The sequence below is a fragment of the Montipora capricornis genome, chromosome 7, assembly GCF_036669925.1.
Source record: "Montipora capricornis isolate CH-2021 chromosome 7, ASM3666992v2, whole genome shotgun sequence".
In the NCBI taxonomy this organism is placed as follows: Eukaryota; Metazoa; Cnidaria; class Anthozoa; order Scleractinia; family Acroporidae; genus Montipora; species Montipora capricornis.
Genome location: NC_090889.1, coordinates 48,151,189 through 48,171,957, shown reverse-complemented (window position 1 = coordinate 48,171,957; position 20,769 = coordinate 48,151,189). Strand labels below are relative to the sequence as shown.

Genomic DNA, 20,769 nt, shown 5'->3' with positions numbered 1-20,769 from the left:
AACTAAGCAAACTTTATCATAATTTAATTTTCGTTGTTTTTCTCTACTGAACTCGATGGCGAAGGTCTTAATAGATGTTTTCAAGAAATCCCACCATTCATGGACGGTCGGAAAGGCCTTTTGATACAAAACATGGGAGTTAATCAAGGTTGAAACTGAATAACAAAAGTCTGAATCTTTGAGGAGGTCTTGATTTAATTTCCACACGCCGGTCCCAAGGGAGTTAACGCTGTCAAGTTTCAGAGTTAAATCAACCATATCATGATCCGAGAAAACACAGGGAAGGATTTCACAATTAACAATACTCGGGGACAACTCAGAAGAGATAAAAAATTTATCCAAACGCATACCTATCGATTTATCCGCATTAAACCATGTGCACTGGCGTTGTCCTCTGTGTTTAAATCTCCACGCATCAAACACGCGATGCGTGGTCCGAAATTCCTTCAAATCAACAAAGGGGTTAAAATTACCTCCGAAGTTATCATTCTCACTTTCATAACAGTTAAAATCCCCAGCAATAATTCGAAAGGCGTTCGGGTAAAAAAATTCATGCAAAGTATCAAAAAAGCCTTTCCTCTCGCTAGGATTCGTAGGCGCATAAATACTTATCAGGTTGAAGCGTAATTCTCCAATTTTAAATAAAAGGCTAACAATACGGCCTGTAGATTCTTTCTGCCAATTCAAAACCTCACATCGAGAATTTTCGGGTACTAAAATCGCCACACCGCCCTGTTTTCCAAGGGCAGGAGCCCAAAAACTGTGACCAGACCATTGTTTTTGCAAGGACTGAATAGACTCTTTTGTGGCCGCTAAAGTTTCTTGTAAACAAACAAATTCGGATTTCGCAGTCTTACTAAGGTCAAAAATTAAATCCCGCTTGGCTGAGGCGCCAAAGCCCCGGACATTCAAGGTTGTAATTTTCAGATTGAAAGCGAAAAACAGTAAGGAGAAAGAACCACAGGCACAAACAGTTCAATAAGCATAAATGGAAAAGCGGAACACAAATACATAAATGAACTACCTACGCTTTTTACCCTTCCCAGAGCGTCCATTAGGTTTAGTCTTTTTTGTAGGACTGTGTTCAGTGTCAGAGATCTCAGAAGCATCAGTATCTCTCTTTTCCGATGGATGTTCAGCTGACTTTCCATGAAACAGTTGAGGTAGTGTAGGCTTTCTCAGAGGAATGATAGCAACAATCACTTTGGCAGGTTTACGGCCATTCGGGGCGGGCGGAGAAGAAATAGGTGTGTTTTCAAACAGTTCCAGAGTAGCATCAGGTTCAGCCGATGGATGGGGAGTTTCGCTCGGTTCCATATCAGTGTCGCTGTCGTCACGGGGCGAGTAAAATTCGGCTTCGCTCACATCACAGCTAGTTTCATCACTGATGATTTCAGGCGCACTTTGACCCTCAACAGCTGGGGGATTTTCTTCTGGGGGCGTAGAATCATAATCTTGTGTATCTGCGTCTGAAGGAGGTGGCGGATTTGCCTCGGCGTTGTTAGCATTAGAATTTGTAGCATCACTTGAAGTTCCAGGCGGAGTAACACGCGACCATGAGTGCGGACAAGAATTAGCACGGTGATCGGGTGAGCGACAAATATTACACTTGACAGATTCCGGACAATGAGACGCAAAGTGGCCCGGAGAATCACAATTAAAACATGCATTAGTAGCGCAGGAATTTGCCATATGACCGGTTTGGTGGCAGTTGCGACAAGTAGGTAATTGACCAGGGTGACGAAGATGTATAAGTATCTTCCCAAAACGCAAAAAGCTCGGAATAGGTCGGCGGATACGCACTCGATAATGCCGCACACCGTCGTGTACATTTTCCCATCCTTCCTGGCGGAAAAAACCTCGTCGATGAGAAACCACATCACAGAATTTAGATAGCCGTTCAACAATCGCTAAATCGGGAAGCTCGTGTGGAGCATCGAAAACTTAAAGATGGGTTAGCGGGCGATCAATATCCTGCAGCAAGTAAGGAGTTTCTTGAACAGATAAAACATTACGACGAAGGAAGCATTCCTTAAATTCAGCTCTTCGAAAGGTCAGGATAATAGCACCATTACTCTGGCGTTGAATACAAGAAACTGCTTGAGCGTCGATATCAGCTTGTCGGAGAGCATCAAAAACATCATGACTCGGCACATAATATCGCGGGTGAAAATAAACGGTAAAAGGACGACTTGGTAACGTATTTTCCGGATCCGGGTTATCATTCCTCGTTAACTCAACATTGTTGCCACGAGTGGCAGAAGCGTAACTCCCCCGAAGGGGTGCAGAAACATCAAGAGAACTTCCCTGGTCGACTACATTTTCGTGAGTGTTTTCGAGGGCACTTGTTGAGGCTTCACTTCCGGTCGCCGCTGACATCATAACTCGTGTAAATTCAATTAAAGAAAGAAGGCGCGAAAAACGTGCCAAAAGGCACGCACACGCAAAAAATCGCCAGAAAAAACGAACCAAGATCACACAAACGCACGGATCTTAGCCAAAAGGCCGAGAAGCGATGCCCGTAAATGCTCACAGCGGACAAGGTGCTCCCAGTCTCATGGCCACGAGATATGGTGGTCCGATTACAATCCGTGCCAAGGAAGGAATGCCCAAAGCCAACCTGAAAGCGAGGCGCACACAACGATCGCTCTTGTACAGTGGGCAGCAGCACCAGCATTGCATGGCACTTGCGTTGACGGCAAGAGGACAAATGCACATTGTGCTTGCTCTGACCTCGTTTTCATTTTCCCTTATAACAAAGTTAATTTTCACGGCAAATTACTTGTCTACGACCATACCACAGGGAAAACACCGGTTCTCGTCCGATCACCGAAGTTAAGCCCTGTCGGGCGGGGTTAGTACTTGGATGGGAGACCGCCTGGGAATACCCCGTGTTGTAGGCTTCCCTTTTTCCTTCTGTACACTTGATTATCTCAAAAAATCTCAGTTTCCTTCAATGAAAGAACATTCCAAACCAGGTTTTTTGAACACAACATGCCAACGATATGTCAAAGATGAGACATACGACAAAAACAAATTAGTTCACGCGAGAAAGTGGAACTTGTATTCCCAAGGGAGCGCGTGCGCGCGAGACCTTATCAATCCAACGTTTATGACATGAAACGTATCTTTTCGTGTGAGCAAAGAACAGGATACGACAAGTAAAAAATGCATGCACTGTTATGCATTAGATGGAAGTTAACCTAGCCCGGATGATATGTATACAACGAAGGCTACAACACTACAACATTGATCTTGCGAAAACGTGACTTACGTGACGTAGCGCACTTCAAAGTCTTACTGTTCCCTGCTCAACACGGACAGTACGTATTCAAAGGGCCGATAAGACACTATCCTGACCATGAAAGATTTACTTTTTATGATAACAATCCAATTAACTGATAACATAGAGAAACCACAAAGTGTTGGCCACAGAAATGTAACGCCAACTGATCTGGCGGGTCCTCAGTTACTCAATGCAAAACGGGCTCTCCAGAACGCAACATAACACAACGCAAAAGAAATCTATCGCGATGGAGCAGTACAAACACACATCCACTTACGTTTTCGAAACGATGCACGAGGATAAGAGCTCGACCCGCTGGCATTTTCTTGTCTCACTCGTCTATCGATGGAAATCGATGCGGCTGAAATAAACACGTCGTCTCCCTCTCTGTACGGCCAAGAATGAGAGAAATGAAATCACAGTTTTTCAGTGCACCAAGTACGGAACATTCACCTACAATTTCAGCAGTGGACTTCACAAATACAACTCACCTTCCTTAGTCCTTACACCGCCACCGCATCTCCTTCCCTGCCCTGCCTGAAACGTTACCAACAAACCTTCCCATTAGCCAACTTTGCCACCGGGGTTTGGTGCGGGGACTAGCGCGAACGCAGGTCCCCACTACCAGAAATTATACGCTCGAGTTACCCACATTTGGGGTAATCGCAAGGGTCAACCCAATCGAAGTGCAATGAAAGAGCCTCACCTTGAGAGGACTGCCTCCCTGATCACAGTGCCTCCCGCGTCAGGTAAGTTTTTTTGTAATTCGGCGGTCCAGGGACGTAGTGCAATGCCCAAGGGCCATACAGGGCGGAAAAAAAGAAAAAACAATAATGGGAACCGCCGAAAGTGAGGGAGCACCCCCTAGACGGGGCCGGCCCACCAACTTCGCCGGGGAGTCGAACCCCGCCTCACCATAAAAAATAAAGAGGGATCACAACGAGAGACTATGAGAAAGAGAAACTAAAACTGGACGAAGAAACAACACCAATGACACCATTTGCACCCCACTGACAAGCAAAGAGGCGACGACGCCGAGCAGACGTGAAACGTTTAAAAAGCAAGGGCAGATAAAAATGAATGCGACCTTTAATAAAAGCCAGAAGGCGGACAGCACTGGGCCGAATGTTACGGAAACGAAAATCATTGCGCTGAATCCAGACACCAAATTTACAAACATTTAAGAGGTAGCAGAAGACACGGGGAACTAAACGCAAATCATCCGAAGAAAAACCAAAAAGACAATGTTTTACAGAAATGGACGGAGCAAGAGAGGAAGCACGGGACAAAAGGCTTTGAATCCAGGCAAGGCCACTCTGGGCCAAAGGGCACGAGAAAAAGAGATGCTCAAGGGACTCGAGAGGAGCGCCACAAAAACACGATGTAGAAACGCCATATCCAAAACCAGATAAACGCTCAGCGGTGTAAAGAACGCCATGTGAAATCTGCCAGCAGACGTCGATGACCCGCTTATCCAGGGGCATGAAATATAGAGACCTCCAGGTGGAAGACCAGTCAATGGGCCCAAAAAGCGGGCCATACTTAGCTACACAATGAGGCTGAACCAAGTTCAGAGAGATGAGCAAGCGATAGCAAGACTTACAAGAGATGGTGGACACTCTGACAGGATCACAGCCAGAGCCCAATCCGACCAGGAGGCCAGAGGAGGATGAATGCCCCCCGAGAGCAATCCACGCACGAAATAAAGCAGTATAAAATGGGGGGAGACGATCAAGGGATACAACAGAAGGATCAGCGAAAGCATCATGAGGGGTGACCCCAAAGCGGTCCAAGAGCCAATATGTCAAAAGATAGACCCACCCATTATGGCACATTTCGAGGCGCCTGACCCACTGAGCCAGAAGAGAATAGACCTTAAAAGGAACAGAAACAACAGAAAAGCCCCCACACTCACGAGGGCAGTACAAAACCCTCCGGGCAACAAGATCCCGCTTGCCACCCCAAAAAAAGTCAAAAATCAGTCTAGTAAGTTCGGCTTCAACCCAAGGAGGCATAAACACAAGTGAAGCGACATACCAGACTCGAGACAATGCCAGAGCGTTAATGACAAGGGCTTTGCCCGAGAAAGAGAGGGAGCGTCCGCGCCAAGACAGAAGACACTTACGAACAGCTTCCAGACGGGGGGACCAATTCTCCTGAGAAAGATCACCATGCCCAATAAAAACACCGAGGACCTTGATGGAAGCAGAGGACCACAGGATGGGGACCGGGGCATCCACCCGGTTACGCCAAGGGCCCAACCACAGGCCACGACATTTGCTCAAATTCAATTTGGCACCCGTTCCTATTTCGAAGCGATGATAAACTTGGAAAACGGCAGCAATAGCTTCATCGGACAAGGCAATTACTGAAGTATCATCAGCATATAATGAAAGTGCGGACAGCTCAGGGGCCACCCCAGGCAAACGCAAGCCACGAATAGCAGGGCTAGCACGGAGAGAGGCAGCCAAAACCTCAATTGAAATAACGTAAAGGAGAGGCGAGAGAGGGCATCCCTGCCTCACCCCACGACTAGGCAAGAAGGACTCTGAGGTGTAACCGTCAATGAGGATGGCGCTGCGAACATTGGTATACAAGAGACGGATCCATGAAACGAAGGAGGGGCCGAAGCCCATGTGAGTAAGAGTGCGGAGGAGAAAGGCCCAATCAACACGATCGAAGGCCTTCTCCTGATCCAATGACAAGACTGCTGCAGGGATCCCAGATTCAGAGGTGAAATCGACAACATCCCGCAGAAGAGCAACATTCTCACCTATAAAACGCCCGCGCACTCCGCAAGTCTGATCGGGATCAATAACATGATGCAAGACTTTGAGTAAGCGACCCGCTAGGGCCCTAGCACACACCTTATAATCGACATTGAGGAGACTAATAGGCCTCCAATTTTTATGATCCAAGCGATCACCCTTCTTAAAAATGAGAGTAATCAAAGCGCCTCTAAGCGAAGAGGGCAGAAGGCCGGCAACGAAAGAAGCATTAAGAGTCTCAACCAGATCGGCCCCGAGGACATCCCAGAATGCAAAAAAGAACTCCATGGGGAGGCCATCAGAGCCTGGAGACTTACCAGTGGCCATACCAAGCAAAGCAGAATGCACTTCGGTGACAGTCAAAAGGCCCTCACAAAGATCACAGGTCCCCGCAGGGAGGCGAGCCTGAACATTAGATAACAAGTCATCCTGAACAGTAGAATCAACTGGCTCGGCAGAAAAAAGGGAGGAGTAGAACTCCACCCAAGAGGAACAGATGGAAGAAATGTCAGCGACAATGGAACCATCCGGACGCCTCATGGCCGAGATCCAACTTTCAGAAGCCCGCTTGCGCTCCTGACGAAGGAAGAAACGAGTGGAGGCCTCACCCTCCTCAGCCCATTTAACCCGGGAACGCACCCGAGCACCATCAGCAGCGGCCTTGTCCAAATCAGAAATTTTATTCAGAATACGCTCATATACGTCAAGAAGGCTAACAGAACCATTATCAATCTGTCTCTTAAGATGAGAAGCAAGGTCAGAGTATAAAGTCCTGGCCTGCACTTGAGACAGCTTTCGTCGGGAACAAAAAGCAATAGCAATTTCCCTAACCTTCTCCTTGCCCCGATCCCACCACACTAGAAGGGAGGGAAAGGAGGCTTTCCGCAGTTTCCAAGAGGACCAAAAGGAACGAATGGCCTCGGCAAAAGATGAGTCATGAAGCAGAGAGGAGTTAAAAACCCATCTCCCCGGGCCCCGAGGAAAGGGCTCGGGAAAAGATGTCTTCAGGAGGATCGCAGAATGGTCGGAATATGGGCAAGGCAAAATGTCACAAGATGGAGCCAGATGAACCCAAACAAGGGGATAGCCACAAAGGTCAATACGTGAAGCAAAGGCACCATCCGACCTAGACCAAGTAAATGAGGTAACGCTCGGGTGAAGCCTTCTCCAGATGTCAATGACACATAGCTCCTGAAAGAGAGTACTCAAAAGTGCTGTACTTTCTCGACTGTCATCAGAGGTATCAGAACCACGACGATCCAAGAGGCGATTAAAAACAGTGTTGAAATCGCCCAACAAAACCGTTGGGAGAGCGGAGTCAAAATTATCAAGAACATAATCAAGGAAACGATCCCTGTCGGGGTTACGAGACGGGGCATATAAAGAGATGACACGAAAAACAACATCATGCCACTTAAACACGGCGGAAGAAAGGCGGCCAGCGACATCGCAAAAAGAACTGACAAGCTCAAATTTATTCCTGTACAGAAGGACAGTGCCACATGAGTGAGAGGAACCCGGAGAAGACACTGCCTGGAAGCCATAAGGGGCGAACCAGGCAGAACTCTCAGCACAGGAAGTAACATGACATTCCTGCAGGCAAACAAAATCAGCCGATAAATGAGACAACCACTGCAGAAAGGAGAGCCGTTTATTGGCATCCCTAATACCATTAACATTAACAGAGATAAAAGTGGCCATGATTAGTTAAGAGAAATCACCGCCACGGAGGCCGACTTCCAGAACCAGTACTAGCAAGCGATCTCCCAGAAGAAGGGGGAGGCTGACTTTGAGAAATAGCCGGGAGACCGGGGTGCCTCCCACCAGAGAGGGGGGAGCGCTCTCGGTATCTCTTAGAAGTAAGGTCCGACATGGTCCGATCGAGGTGAACAGTAACCTCATCAGGCTCCTGATCAGACAGGATATGCCTACGCTTAACCCGGCGCCTCTGAGGGAGAGGCTCACAATCAGAAGGCTGTTGCGCATCCAGAGATAAGGAGGAAGAGAAATCCTCAACAGAAGAGGAGCACCGCGAAAGGGTGCCCTCGGCAATCACAGACTCAGACCCCTCGGTGAAAGAGTCTATCAAAACAGAGGAAGAACCTAAGGAGAAATCGCTGATGCCATCAGGCAAAAAACCTCGCCCTACCTCACAGACTTCAATGGAAACATTGTCAACAGCAGAGAGATCCACAGAGGCTGGGACCTCGTTATCATCACCGGCCACAACAGAAGTGCCATCAAGGATCAAGGGGGCCACCGGGTCAGAGGCCGGGGGGTCCTCAACAATAGTACCGTCCGAAACAAGAAAAGGCCTAGCAGGCCCATCAGGCATAACAAGATTAGAGGGCACATTCTCAACAGTAGAAAAAGTGGCCTCAAAACCAACTAAGATTGATTGACTAGCTTGTTCGGGAGACTCACCCCCACCAACGGGTGGAGAGTCGGAAGTAGCCACAACCGGATCAGAAGCTTCATCAATGGAAGATACATGGGCAGAAGGGGGCACAGAGACCCTATCACTCTCACCAGCTGAGGACAAGTCCATAGGAAGAGGGACAGGATCACCTGAGCCACCCTCCACGGTCAGAAACACAGACTCAGCCGAAGCAGTGGCGTCAGCAACAGAAGGGTCAGGTACAGCCTCCACACGAGGCTCCTGCTGACCAACAGCGTTAGCATAGGCACGAGTTGGACATTCCCGTGCAATATGCCCCATCTCAGAACAGAGACGACACCTGTCCCTATCAGGGCAGTCGACCGCCTTATGTCCCTCAGTCTGACAGATGTTACAGATCAGGGGTTGACCCTTGAACCATACCCGACAGGTAAAGCCATCCACAATTACAAAACGAGGTGGAGGACGCGACATGACCAGATCAATCAGTCTGGTGCCAGTGAAAATTTCGGAACCCAAGTATCTCTGCCCACGAACCTTCCTAACCAAACCATAGGAGGAAAAGGTGTCCTTAACATGGTCATCAGAAGCCTCAAAGGGATAATCAAAAAGATGAACGATCGAAGAAGGAGGACCGCCATCAACTTTGCACCAGAGGCCAAAAAGACGGATGCCACCAAGAGAAACAACATCACGGGCATCGTCAACGGTTTTGAAAGTAACCCGAATAACATCTAAGCTCTGCTGAATAGCTACAGCAGCGGGAAACTTTGAGGAGATAGCCCTCATAATCTCATCGCGAGACTTACCGGCCAGCTTATGGCCTACATAAATGTTAACAGTGCGGTTAAACCGCATGCTTACGATTCAAAAAGGTAAAAAAGAAGAGCGCCGGGAACCCACCTACACTCTGTGGGACTTGCCGGCTTACGAAAATGCAAAAAAAGGAAAAAAAGAGTGCCGGGGACCCACCTACACTTTGTGGGGCTTGCCGGCCTACGAAAATGCAAAAAATGGAAAAAAGAGTGCCGGGGACCCACCTACACTTTGTGGGGCTTGCCGGCCTACGAAAATGCAAAAAAGGAAAAAAGAGAGTGCCGGGGACCCACCTACACTTTGTGGGGCTTGCCGGCCTACGAAAATGCAAAAAAGGAAAAAAGAGTGCCGGGGACCCACCTACACTTTGTGGGGCTTGCCGGCCTACGAAAATGCAAAAAAAGAAAAAAAGAGTGCCGGGGACCCACCTACACTTTGTGGGGCTTGCCGGCCTACAAAAATGCAAAAAAGGAAAAAAAAAAGAGTGCCGGGGACCCACCTACACTTTGTGGGGCTTGCCGGCCTACGAAAATGCAAAAAAGAAAAAGAGTGCCGGGGACCCACCTACACTTTGTGGGGCTTGCCGGATACAATAGGTCAAAAAGATGGGCTTACCCCGAGTTAGGGCAGAACGCCCAGCATAAGTCCTTGGGAGGGTCACCCAGTTAAACTATATACAAATACAAGGAAAGCAGCTAAACGTATAATAAAAGCAAAAAGACAAGGATAATTATATATGTATAAACTTACGCTCCCACAAGTGAAAACGGGGGGAAAAAATATAAGGACGCAGCAAACCACAAGTCAGCACAGACCACACACAGGTACTAACCAAGGGCTAAACCAGCGTTCAGGTAAGTATGCCTTTTCAGCCTCTCCGGGACCGCAAAACGCAACTTGTCTGCGCATACCATGTGGTAATGGAGGTCACGTGCTCCTCGTCCTGTCGTGTCGTGCTGTCCACTCGCTGCTATGCTACCTAGAAAAGAGAAGAGAATGTGAAGGTTGGTTGCTTGGTCACTTTTTCTGCTTTCACTTGATTATTTCTTTCCCAGAGGGAAGTGGGCCACGCTCGGAGGTAGTGCTATACCGAGGCAACCCGTGGCCGGGACGAGGCAAGCCTCTTTTCCACGGCCCAGTTCCAAAAATCAGTTTAATATATGAGCTGCTCGATGAGCAGCGTATCAGATATTAAGCTGATAAGAACAGATTTTTGTATTTTAAAACTTTATTCAAAGGCAATTATGAACAATATTTACAAAGATTCCATATATAAATCAGAAAGCTAATTACAGCAAACAGGAACATGAAAAAAGGCGCGTTATGCACCGAAAAAGAAAAAGGAAAAATATGATTACAAGTTAAACACTAAATTATCGTGCTCCCGAAAAAAACATAATGCTGGGTGGGACCAGAGGTCCCGGAAAACATTGGGGCTGAGCCGGTGTTGGTCCAATAGAATTCTGTTTCTAATGTCTTGTTTAATATATCGAATAATTGCCCTAGGGGTCTCTCTTCCGTTATGGAACGTGGCTTTGTTACGGAATTTCCAGATGGCATATAGGATGGTTTTAATAAGAAATAAGGCAATGCGAAAGTTTTTGGAGTGCGGGCACGAAAATTGATAAAAGAAAACAGTCGCGCAATTTGGAGCGAAAGGGGCAGATAAAAGGGCCGACAAAAGGGGAACGAAGTGGAGCCACACAGACTTAGCTCTTTGGCAGTTTAAAAAACAGTGATCGATCGTTTCTATCCTAGGGCAAGAGGCGCAACGGGAAGAAGAAATATAGCCCCAGTTTCTTAAAGAATCGCGCACCTTGATTGCACGTAAAGTGATCAACCAGGCCACATCGTTTTTATAATTTTCGGTAAAATTGTCACGCACGTGCAACCAATGACGCGCTAAAGAAAAGGGTCGGGAGATGAAAGGGTTCCACAGGTAGGGCAAAATAGGGACGGAAAAAACTTTGGCAAAAAGAAGAGAATAAAACTCTTTGGCGGAAAAAGAAAAGTTTGAGGGAAAACGAAGGTCTCGCAGGGTCAGTAATAGGGGGGCATAAAAGGTCGAGGGTAACAGGGCACTGGGGGAGGCATTATCACGTAAAGATGCCCAGCCACGTTGCATCGACGCCAACTGGGCACCGCAAAAATACTTAAGCAAATAAAAACACTTTGAATTAACATTAGAAATATTACGACATAGAATGGAAAGGCGCGAAGCCTGACCCTGGGACCGAAACTCTCTAAGGCCAAGACCACCCTCGGATACTGAACAAATTAAAGACCTCCGAGCAACAGTCTCGATCCGTGAGCCCCACAAAAAGGGCCAGATGATCTGATTAACTCTGTCATATACCCACTTGGGCGGGGTAAGGGTGCTAGAAACAAACAAGAGTTTAGAGAGACCGAGGATGTTTAAAACAAGAACTTTACCAATCATTGAAAGAGATCGATTTTTCCAACTAGAAACACATTTATCAAGTTTAGAGAGTCTCGGTTCCCAGTTATCACGCTCAACATCAGTTGATCCGAAAAAGATACCGAGTATCTTAGTTTTTCTTACCCACGTGAGGCCCAGTGGCTCGTCGGTCCTGTCTTTCCAGGCCCCGAGCCACAGGGCCTCCGTTTTTGATAGGTTAAGTTTTGCACCAGAGCCCCGCTCAAAAATAGCAATAACGTCAAAAAGTGCTTTCAAAGACTTCTCATTTTTAACAAAAGCGGTCGTGTCATCAGCATACTGGCAAACCTTAAACTGTAGTCCCCTCGCACCTGGCAGGAGAAAGCCTTCAATGTTCTGGGAGGCTCTGATTTTGCAAGCTAAAACCTCCACGCATAGAACGTATAACATTGGGGACAGAGCATCGCCCTGTCTGACACCCCTTTCCAACGGGATTGAGTCAGATAGAAAGTCATTAACCAAAACCTGCATATACGCCCCGTTATATAGGGTCGCAATAGTTGTCCGAAACCATGGACCGAAACCAAATAAGTCAAGTAAGTCTAGCAAAAAGGATCTGTCTACGCGATCGAAGGCTTTCTCCTGATCCAGGGAAAGCAGGATACCAGATTCGCCAGTACGTTCAATAAAGGCAAGTGTGTCACGTAATAAAGCGAGATTAGCATAAATTGATCTACCTGGGATTGAACAAGTCTGATCGGGGTCAACGATAGATCCAATCACACTAGCTAAGCGAATAGACACGGCTTTCGAACAAATTTTATAATCGACATTCAATAATGAAATCGGCCTCCAATTTTTAAGATTTCGTTTGTCATCTTTCTTGTGAATTAAACGAGTAATACTTGCCTTCATTGAATCGGGTAATTCGCCCCGAGCAAGACCCTGGTTAAAAACATCTACTAAAAGCGATCCTAACTTGTCCCAAAAATGGGCGTAAAATTCGACCGTTAATCCGTCAGCACCTGGAGATTTATTTCGATTTGAACGCCGGAGTGCTTCCGACACCTCTGTAAGAGTCAAAGGACCCTCACAAGAGAATGATTCGGCTTCACTCAGGCGCGCCGAAACATGAGAAAATAATTCATTCTGCGATTCTAGATTGATGTTACCACGGGAAAATAAATCAGTATAAAAGGCCGTATGAGCTGCTATCATTTCTGGGAGAGAGGAAACTTCCTCTCCAGCCGCATTAAATACTGACGAAACAAAGGATTTTGCATATCGCTCATTTTCAAGGCGCAAAAAAAATTTGGAAGGAGTTTCACCTTGTTCAAGCCATTCGGCACGACTCCTAATTTTGGAGCCTTCTAACTGACGATCAAAAAGTTGCTTCAAAAAAGATTCCAAATTCAAAATTTCGGATTTAACAGCTGGATTTCCGGCAGCAAGTTGGCGCTTTAAAAGGCTTAAACGATTGATTGTTGAGATCTTTTCACGAGAGAAGTGACGCCACTTCTCCCGTGAATAGTTAATAGAAAAACATTTCATCTCATACTTAAGCTGATCCCACATAACGATATCCGACGGAAAAGAGGAGCGTAATTGTAAGAAATGATCAATTAAATCAAGCATCGAAGAGCAAAAATCACCGTCTTGTAAGAGTAAATTATTAAATTTCCAGACTCCCGATCCTCGAGGCTTTATATTATGCAAATTTAACTCAAGATAAACAAAATCATGATCCGAATATACGCACGGGTGAATTTCGCAAGTCAACACCTGCTCGCACATATAGCGAGAGACTAAAAAGGAGTCAAGACGACTTGCTATCGATAAATCAGAATTAAACCACGTAAACTGCCGATCTCTAGGGTGTTTTAAATGCCAAGCATCTCGTAGAAAATGTACTGACTTAAGATCGGACAAACGGGAGTCGATCGTAGCCGAACCACCCAATTTGTCCATAGCACTATCATAACAGTTAAAATCACCTACTAGAACTAATCGAGAATTTGGAAATAAAAAAGGGTCAAGCGATTGAAAAAAGGTCTTCCTTTCCGTCGGGTACGTAGGGGTGTAAATATTAACAAGATTGATTCGGATACTATTGATCGTCAACAAAAGACTGATAAGACGCCCCTCTGTATCCTTCTGCCACACAGAAATGTTGTCACGCTGATAAGGAGAGCACAAAATTGCAACGCCTCCTCTCCGACCAACGGCCGGAGACCAATAACTAGGGCCATTCCACTTTCGCGCGAGAGCCGATTGAGAAAGTTCATCAGAAATCATTGTTTCCTGGAGACAAATAAAATCAAGGCTCATGCGTGAAAAAAATTCTGAAATCAGGCTAAGTTTATCGGAATTAAGACCCTGTACATTCAGAGTGGCAGACTTGAAAGAAAGGACTTAGGGGGGATTCTCATCAGTCTTAGGCCTCTTCTGATCGTGTGACTCAGCTATAGATTCACGTTTCCGCTGCTTAGGCTTAGATGGCGATTCTGATGATGAAAACTCACGTATAGACTCTACCTCTGCGGCCTCATCGTCAGAAAAGGAGCGAATGTCATCCTGAGAATCTTCAGACTCTTCGTCAAGATCAGAATCCGTTAACGCCTCCACAGCTTTCTCGTTCTGCTCAAGATCGGGATCCGTCAGCGTTTCCACAGCATTCTCCTTTAACTCCACATCCTCAGCACTCGATTCTACAGCGCTCACATTCATAACCGCTTCCTCAGCATATTGATCCATCACAGCAAGGTCGTGTTCTGAAGACTCCTCAATTCTTGCTGGGGTTCGTTGGGCTAGAGTCCGACGGCCCCAGTTTCCATCACAATCAACAGCTAAATGATTTTCCGCTTTGCAAAGAGAACATCTAATACATTCAGGACAATCTGCTGCAAGATGACCAGACTGATCACAGTTAAAACAATAGGGAGAGGGACAATTTCTCCCCATGTGCTCGTGAGATGAACATTTCCAGCAAACCTTAGGTTGCTGAAGGTAAAAAAACTCGTAGGAGGTACGGCCCAATCTTCAGAAAGGACGGGATATCATGGTGTAGCGTCATTCGAAGCACCCGTCGACCATCATGCACTTTCTCGGGTAGCAGGCTTTGATTAAAAGCACGCCGGCATGAGTATACTGCACCATATTTCATCAAACGTGTCATCAACAACTTATCAGGAAGTTCCCAGGGGACATTGTGGACAGTTACATAAATAGCCGAGCTATTAGATGGAATATGAGCAAAAGATCGTGGGTTGCCAAAGGCCAAAGCGGCCTTGCTCAAAAATAAATCGTGATCTGCAACGGTAGTGAAAGTGACCTCAATTTGTCCAGACTGAAGGCGCTGGATGCATTTGACGTGATTGCGCATGACACCAGTAGAAGTGATACGGTCTAAAATGGTTCTCGCGTTCATTGAGTTATCGGATAACCGAAAACGAGCGGAACATGGCCGACTGGGAACGCCATTAAGGCGATACAGCCGAGCTCGGTCTATTTCTGACAGCTCACCTAAACTTTGTGGAGGCAGGATTCCGTCAAAGGCGTAGATCTCTGAGCGCAGATGCGCTGGGTACTCGAACCTGCCATGCTGGACCATGTGGGATTCTGTTTTCTCTGCTCGCTCAGCCCAGGATAGGGGTACGTTCTGGGTACGTTCTTCACGGGAAACTGTAATCACCAAATCTTTTTCTTCTGTTTTCTCAGGTACGTCCACGAACCTCATCTCAGAATCAGCATCCATCACTTCTGAAGGCACTTCCTGCAAAAAGCAAAAAGAAATCTTGGCCAAAAGGCCGAGAAGCGATGCCCGTAAATGCTCACGGCGGACAAGGTGCTTCCAGTCTCATGGCCACGAGATATGGTGGTCCGATTACAATCCGTGCCAAGGAAGGAATGCCCAAAGCCAACCTGAAAGCGAGGCGCACACAACGATCGCTCTTGTACAGTGGGCAGCAGCACCAGCATTGCATGGCACTTGCGTTGACGGCAAGAGGACAAATGCACATTGTGCTTGCTCTGACCTCGTTTTCATTTTCCCTTATAACAAAGTTAATTTTCACGGCAAATTACTTGTCTACGACCATACCACAGGGAAAACACCGGTTCTCGTCCGATCACCGAAGTTAAGCCCTGTCGGGCGGGGTTAGTACTTGGATGGGAGACCGCCTGGGAATACCCCGTGTTGTAGGCTTCCCTTTTTCCTTCTGTACACTTGATTATCTCAAAAAATCTCAGTTTCCTTCAATGAAAGAACATTCCAAACCAGGTTTTTTGAACACAACATGCCAACGATATGTCAAAGATGAGACATACGACAAAAACAAATTAATTCACACGAGAAAGTGGAACTTGTATTCCCAAGGGAGCGCGTGCGCGCGAGACCTTATCAATCCAACGTTTATGACATGAAACGTATCTTTTCGTGTGAGCAAAGAACAGGATACGACAAGTAAAAAATGCATGCACTGTTATGCATTAGATGGAAGTTAACCTAGCCCGGATGATATGTATACAACGAAGGCTACAACACTACAACATTGATCTTGCGAAAACGTGACTTACGTGACGTAGCGCACTTCAAAGTCTTACTGTTCCCTGCTCAACACGGACAGTACGTATTCAAAGGGCCGATAAGACACTATCCTGACCATGAAAGATTTACTTTTTATGATAACAATCCAATTAACTGATAACATAGAGAAACCACAAAGTGTTGGCCACAGAAATGTAACGCCAACTGATCTGGCGGGTCCTCAGTTACTCAATGCAAAACGGGCTCTCCAGAACGCAACATAACACAACGCAAAATAAATCTATCGCGATGGAGCAGTACAAACACACATCCACTTACGTTTTCGAAACGATGCACGAGGATAAGAGCTCGACCCGCTGGCATTTTCTTGTCTCACTCGTCTATCGATGGAAATCGATGCGGCTGAAATAAACACGTCGTCTCCCTCTCTGTACGGCCAAGAATGAGAGAAATGAAATCACAGTTTTTCAGTGCACCAAGTACGGAACATTCACCTACAATTTCAGCAGTGGACTTCACAAATACAACTCACCTTCCTTAGTCCTTACACCGCCACCGCATCTCCTTCCCTGCCCTGCCTGAAACGTTACCAACAAACCTTCCCATTAGCCAACTTTGCCACCGGGGTTTGGTGCGGGGACTAGCGCGAACGCAGGTCCCCACTACCAGAAATTATACGCTCGAGTTACCCACATTTGGGGTAATCGCAAGGGTCAACCCAATCGAAGTGCAATGAAAGAGCCTCACCTTGAGAGGACTGCCTCCCTGATCACAGTGCCTCCCGCGTCAGGTAAGTTTTTTTTATGTTTAAGGCGAATGGCAGCCCCCCAGTAGGGTGAGTGCAATGGCTACCAGACATTCAGACTCATCCATCAACAACAATGGTTCGCCTCAAACGAGGGTGCACCAGCACGTCAAACGTCACCGGGGAATCGAACCCCGCCCCTACAAACAAAAAACAAAGACAAACTAACAAAGAAAAGCATTCACGAGACGCCTCGTCCGACTTACACTCGAGAATGGCATTTCCACATAAAACAAACAAACAAGCAAAACAACAGGACGGAGGACTACTGGACAAAACAAAAACACAACCGAACTGTGCAGCAGCGAATGGCAGACCTGACAAGGACGCCAGTCAGAAAGACTCATCCTACAGGAGTAGGTACGCCGCGAAACAGCAACAGCCTGGGACGACAATGGGACTAGAACTGAGAGAGAGAAAAACGACCATTGCAAACAGAGCCGATTATGCCAGACGCACCCCACTGACGATGAAAATAACGTAGACGACGGGGGGACTTGAAACGCTTAAAAAGGAGATGTAGATTGAACTTGACACGAGAGCGGACCTTTGCGATGACATCGAGAGCACCAGGCGGCACATTACGGAAACGAAAGTCATTCCGAGCGAGCCAGATAAAATACTTACAGACACCTAGGATGTACACGAAAACACGAGGAACTCGACGGATCTCAGCCGGGTCAAAACCAAACAGCACGTGACGGCAAACCAAAGAGGGGGACGAAGACGAAAAACCAAACAATAGAGACTGTAACCATGAAAGAACACTATGAGCAAGAGGGCAGGAGAAAAACAAGTGAGAAGGACATTCAGGGGCAAGACGGCAAAAGCAAGAGGGGTCGACCGAGTACCCAAAACCGACAAGGCGATCGGCAGTGTACAACACGCCATGGGCGACCTTCCAGTTGAGATCGATCACCGGGCGGTCAAGATTGAAGAAGAACAATTGGGACCAGGTCGAAGGCCAGTAGAGTGAACCATACAAAGGGAAAAACTTGTCAACACAATGGGGAATCGGACGATCCTCAGACAGCAAAAACAAATAAACAGAATTTGAAGAGATAGAGGAAACAGCAGCAATATGATGAGGGGACAAAGACGCAATGACAAGGGAGGAACGCCGACGGGAAAAAGAACCACCAACCAAACGCCAAGCAGACAGAAGAGCAGAGTAAAAAGGAGGAAGGGACTTGGAGGAAAAGGCCTCAGGACGGGACAGAACATCAAGAGCAGAGACACCAAAACGAGAATCACACCAAAAGGAAAAGAGATGGACCCAACTACTCGGAGAAACAGTGAAACGCCGAACCCACTGGACAAGAAGCGCAGAAACTTTAAGACGAAGATCAATGACAGAAAAACCACCAGCAGATGTAGGCTGAACAACAACAGCACGAGAAACCAGATCGCGTTTGCCCTTCCAAAAAAACCCAAAAACCAATTTACAAAGCTCGGAAGAAACCCAAGGGGGGACATGAATTAGGGAGGCAATGTACCAAACCCTAGAAAGGGCCAAGGCGTTGATGACGAGAGCTCTCCCGCCGTAGGACAGGGAGCGTTGCCTCCAAGAAGCCAGCACATTCTCCACGGCATCAATCCTAGGACGCCAGTTCACTTCCTCCAAATTCCCAGGCCCAATAAAGACGCCCAGCACTTTGATCTTGGCCGAGGTCCAGTCCAGGGTGACAGGGGGGTCAGTCCTGCCAGACCACGAACCGAGCCACAATCCCTTGGATTTGGACTGATTAAGCTTAGCACCAGAACCCCTTTCAAAAAGAGCATAAACTTCAAAAATAGCAGCAATGGCAATATCAGACGTGACAATGAGAGAGGTGTCATCGGCGTACTGCGAGATCGGAGACAGGGCCCGCGGGGCCCCGGGGACAGAAAGACCAATGATACGTGGATTGGCACGAATGTTAACAGCAAGCACTTCAGAAACTAGAACATACAATAACGGAGACAAAGGACAGCCCTGACGCACGCCACGAGACAAAGGAAAAAACCGAGACAGATAACCATTAACAACTACAGAGCTTTGGACAGCAGAATAGAACAGAACAACCCAACGGACAAAAGATGGGCCAAAACCCATCCTCGACAAAGTAGCACACATAAATGACCAATCCACTCTATCAAAGGCCTTTTCCTGGTCTAAGGAGAGAACGGCAACCGGGATGTCAGATTCCGTGGCAAAGGCAACCACATCACGCAAAAGAGCAACATTCTCGCCAAGAAACCTTCCAGGAACACCGCAGGTCTGATCCTCACTAACAACCAGATGGATAACTTTGAGAAGGCGCCCAGCAATAACACGAGAAGCAAGCTTATAGTCGACGTTAAGAAGGGAGATGGGGCGCCAGTTACGAGCGTCCAACCGATCTCCCTTCTTAAAGATTAAGGATATGAGACCCCGCCGTTGAGACAAAGACATAGAACCAGACAGATAACACGAATTCAAGACCTCCACTAAATCAGACCCAAGGACGTCCCAGAATTTCAAGTAAAACTCCATGGGGAGACCATCGGACCCCGGGGCTTTACGACGAGCCATGCCAACAAGGGCACGATGACACTCCTCAAGAGTCAGAAAGCCCTCACAAAGATCAGCTTGGGCAGATGAAAGGACCGAGGACACATTACTGAGAAGAATATCTTGAGCGGCGGAATCCGTAGGACAGGCAGTAAAAAGAGAGGAGTAAAAAGTGGCGAACGAAGAACACAGATCAGAAGGTGTTGAAACAATGGACCCATCAGGGTTCCGAAGCGCAGAAACCCACCGATCAGCAGACCGTTTCTTCTCTAAACGAAAAAAGTACGCCGACGAGACTTCGCCCTCCTCAACCCATCGGACACGTGACCGTACTTGCGCACCTTGAGCAGCCCTGATGTCATAGGCGGAAAGCTGTTCAAGGGTGGATCGATAAACACCTAAAACAGACAGGCAACCAGCATCAAGCCGTGCCTTGAGGTGTGCCGCCAACCTAGCCAACAAATCACGTGACCAAGAATCTTTCTGCGACCGGCGCACACAGTAAGATACCGTAATGCCCTTGATCTTTGCTTTACCGGAATCCCACCACTTGGAAAGAGAGGAAAAACAGAGCTTACAGTCCCTCCAATCGGCCCAAAAGTCAGAAATAAGGCGACAGTACTCCTCCTCCTCCAGGACTGAGGTATTAAGCTTCCAAAGCCCCGGACCAGGAGGAATAACGTCGGGAACAGTGAGAGAACAGGACACAGCACAATGGTCTGAAAACGGACACGGAAGAATTTCACAAACAGAGACAGACGCAACCCAGACATAAGGACACCCAATTAGATCTATACGGGAGGAGATAGAGCCATCCGCCTTAGTCCAGGTAAAGGCGGAGGAAGACGGATGGAGGTATCTCCAAATATCAATACAACAGACATCGTCAAAAAGACGACCAAGGGCAACAACACTCTCACGCGAGGTATCACCGACCACGGAGCCCACACGGTCAGCAGCGCGATCAAAGACGGTATTAAAGTCGCCAGCGAGGAGGGTGGGAACTGAAGGGTCTAATCGGGAAGAGACCTCGTCAAGGAAGGCATCACGATCAGGGTTGCGATTGGGAGCATAAATGCAAGCAACCCTAAACGCAGCGCCACGCAAAGAAAACTCACATAACAAAAACCGACCACAACTATCATAGGAAGATTTAACAAGGGACAACACTGGACGAAACAAAACAATACAACCACAAGACTTATTAGAGCCGGGAGAT

The 20,769-nt window shown here is 47.2% G+C and overlaps 5 non-coding genes across 5 annotated transcripts; 2 read left to right on the top strand and 3 right to left on the bottom strand.

Annotated features, from left to right (window-relative positions):
- Positions 1–2,784: 2,784 nt before the first annotated feature.
- On the top strand, positions 2,785–2,903 carry LOC138058583 (5S ribosomal RNA). The gene has a single exon (XR_011134080.1). It is a non-coding gene; the product is annotated as a 5S ribosomal RNA (ribosomal RNA).
- Positions 2,904–3,879: 976 nt separating this feature from the next.
- On the bottom strand, positions 3,880–4,043 carry LOC138058422 (U1 spliceosomal RNA). Its single transcript, XR_011133947.1, has one exon. It is a non-coding gene; the product is annotated as a U1 spliceosomal RNA (small nuclear RNA).
- Positions 4,044–10,324: 6,281 nt separating this feature from the next.
- Positions 10,325–10,511, bottom strand: LOC138058544 (U2 spliceosomal RNA). Its single transcript, XR_011134061.1, has one exon. It is a non-coding gene; the product is annotated as a U2 spliceosomal RNA (small nuclear RNA).
- A 5,240-nt stretch (positions 10,512–15,751) lies between these two features.
- Positions 15,752–15,870, top strand: LOC138058582 (5S ribosomal RNA). The gene has a single exon (XR_011134079.1). It is a non-coding gene; the product is annotated as a 5S ribosomal RNA (ribosomal RNA).
- Positions 15,871–16,846: 976 nt separating this feature from the next.
- Positions 16,847–17,010, bottom strand: LOC138058421 (U1 spliceosomal RNA). The gene has a single exon (XR_011133946.1). It is a non-coding gene; the product is annotated as a U1 spliceosomal RNA (small nuclear RNA).
- Positions 17,011–20,769: the final 3,759 nt, after the last annotated feature.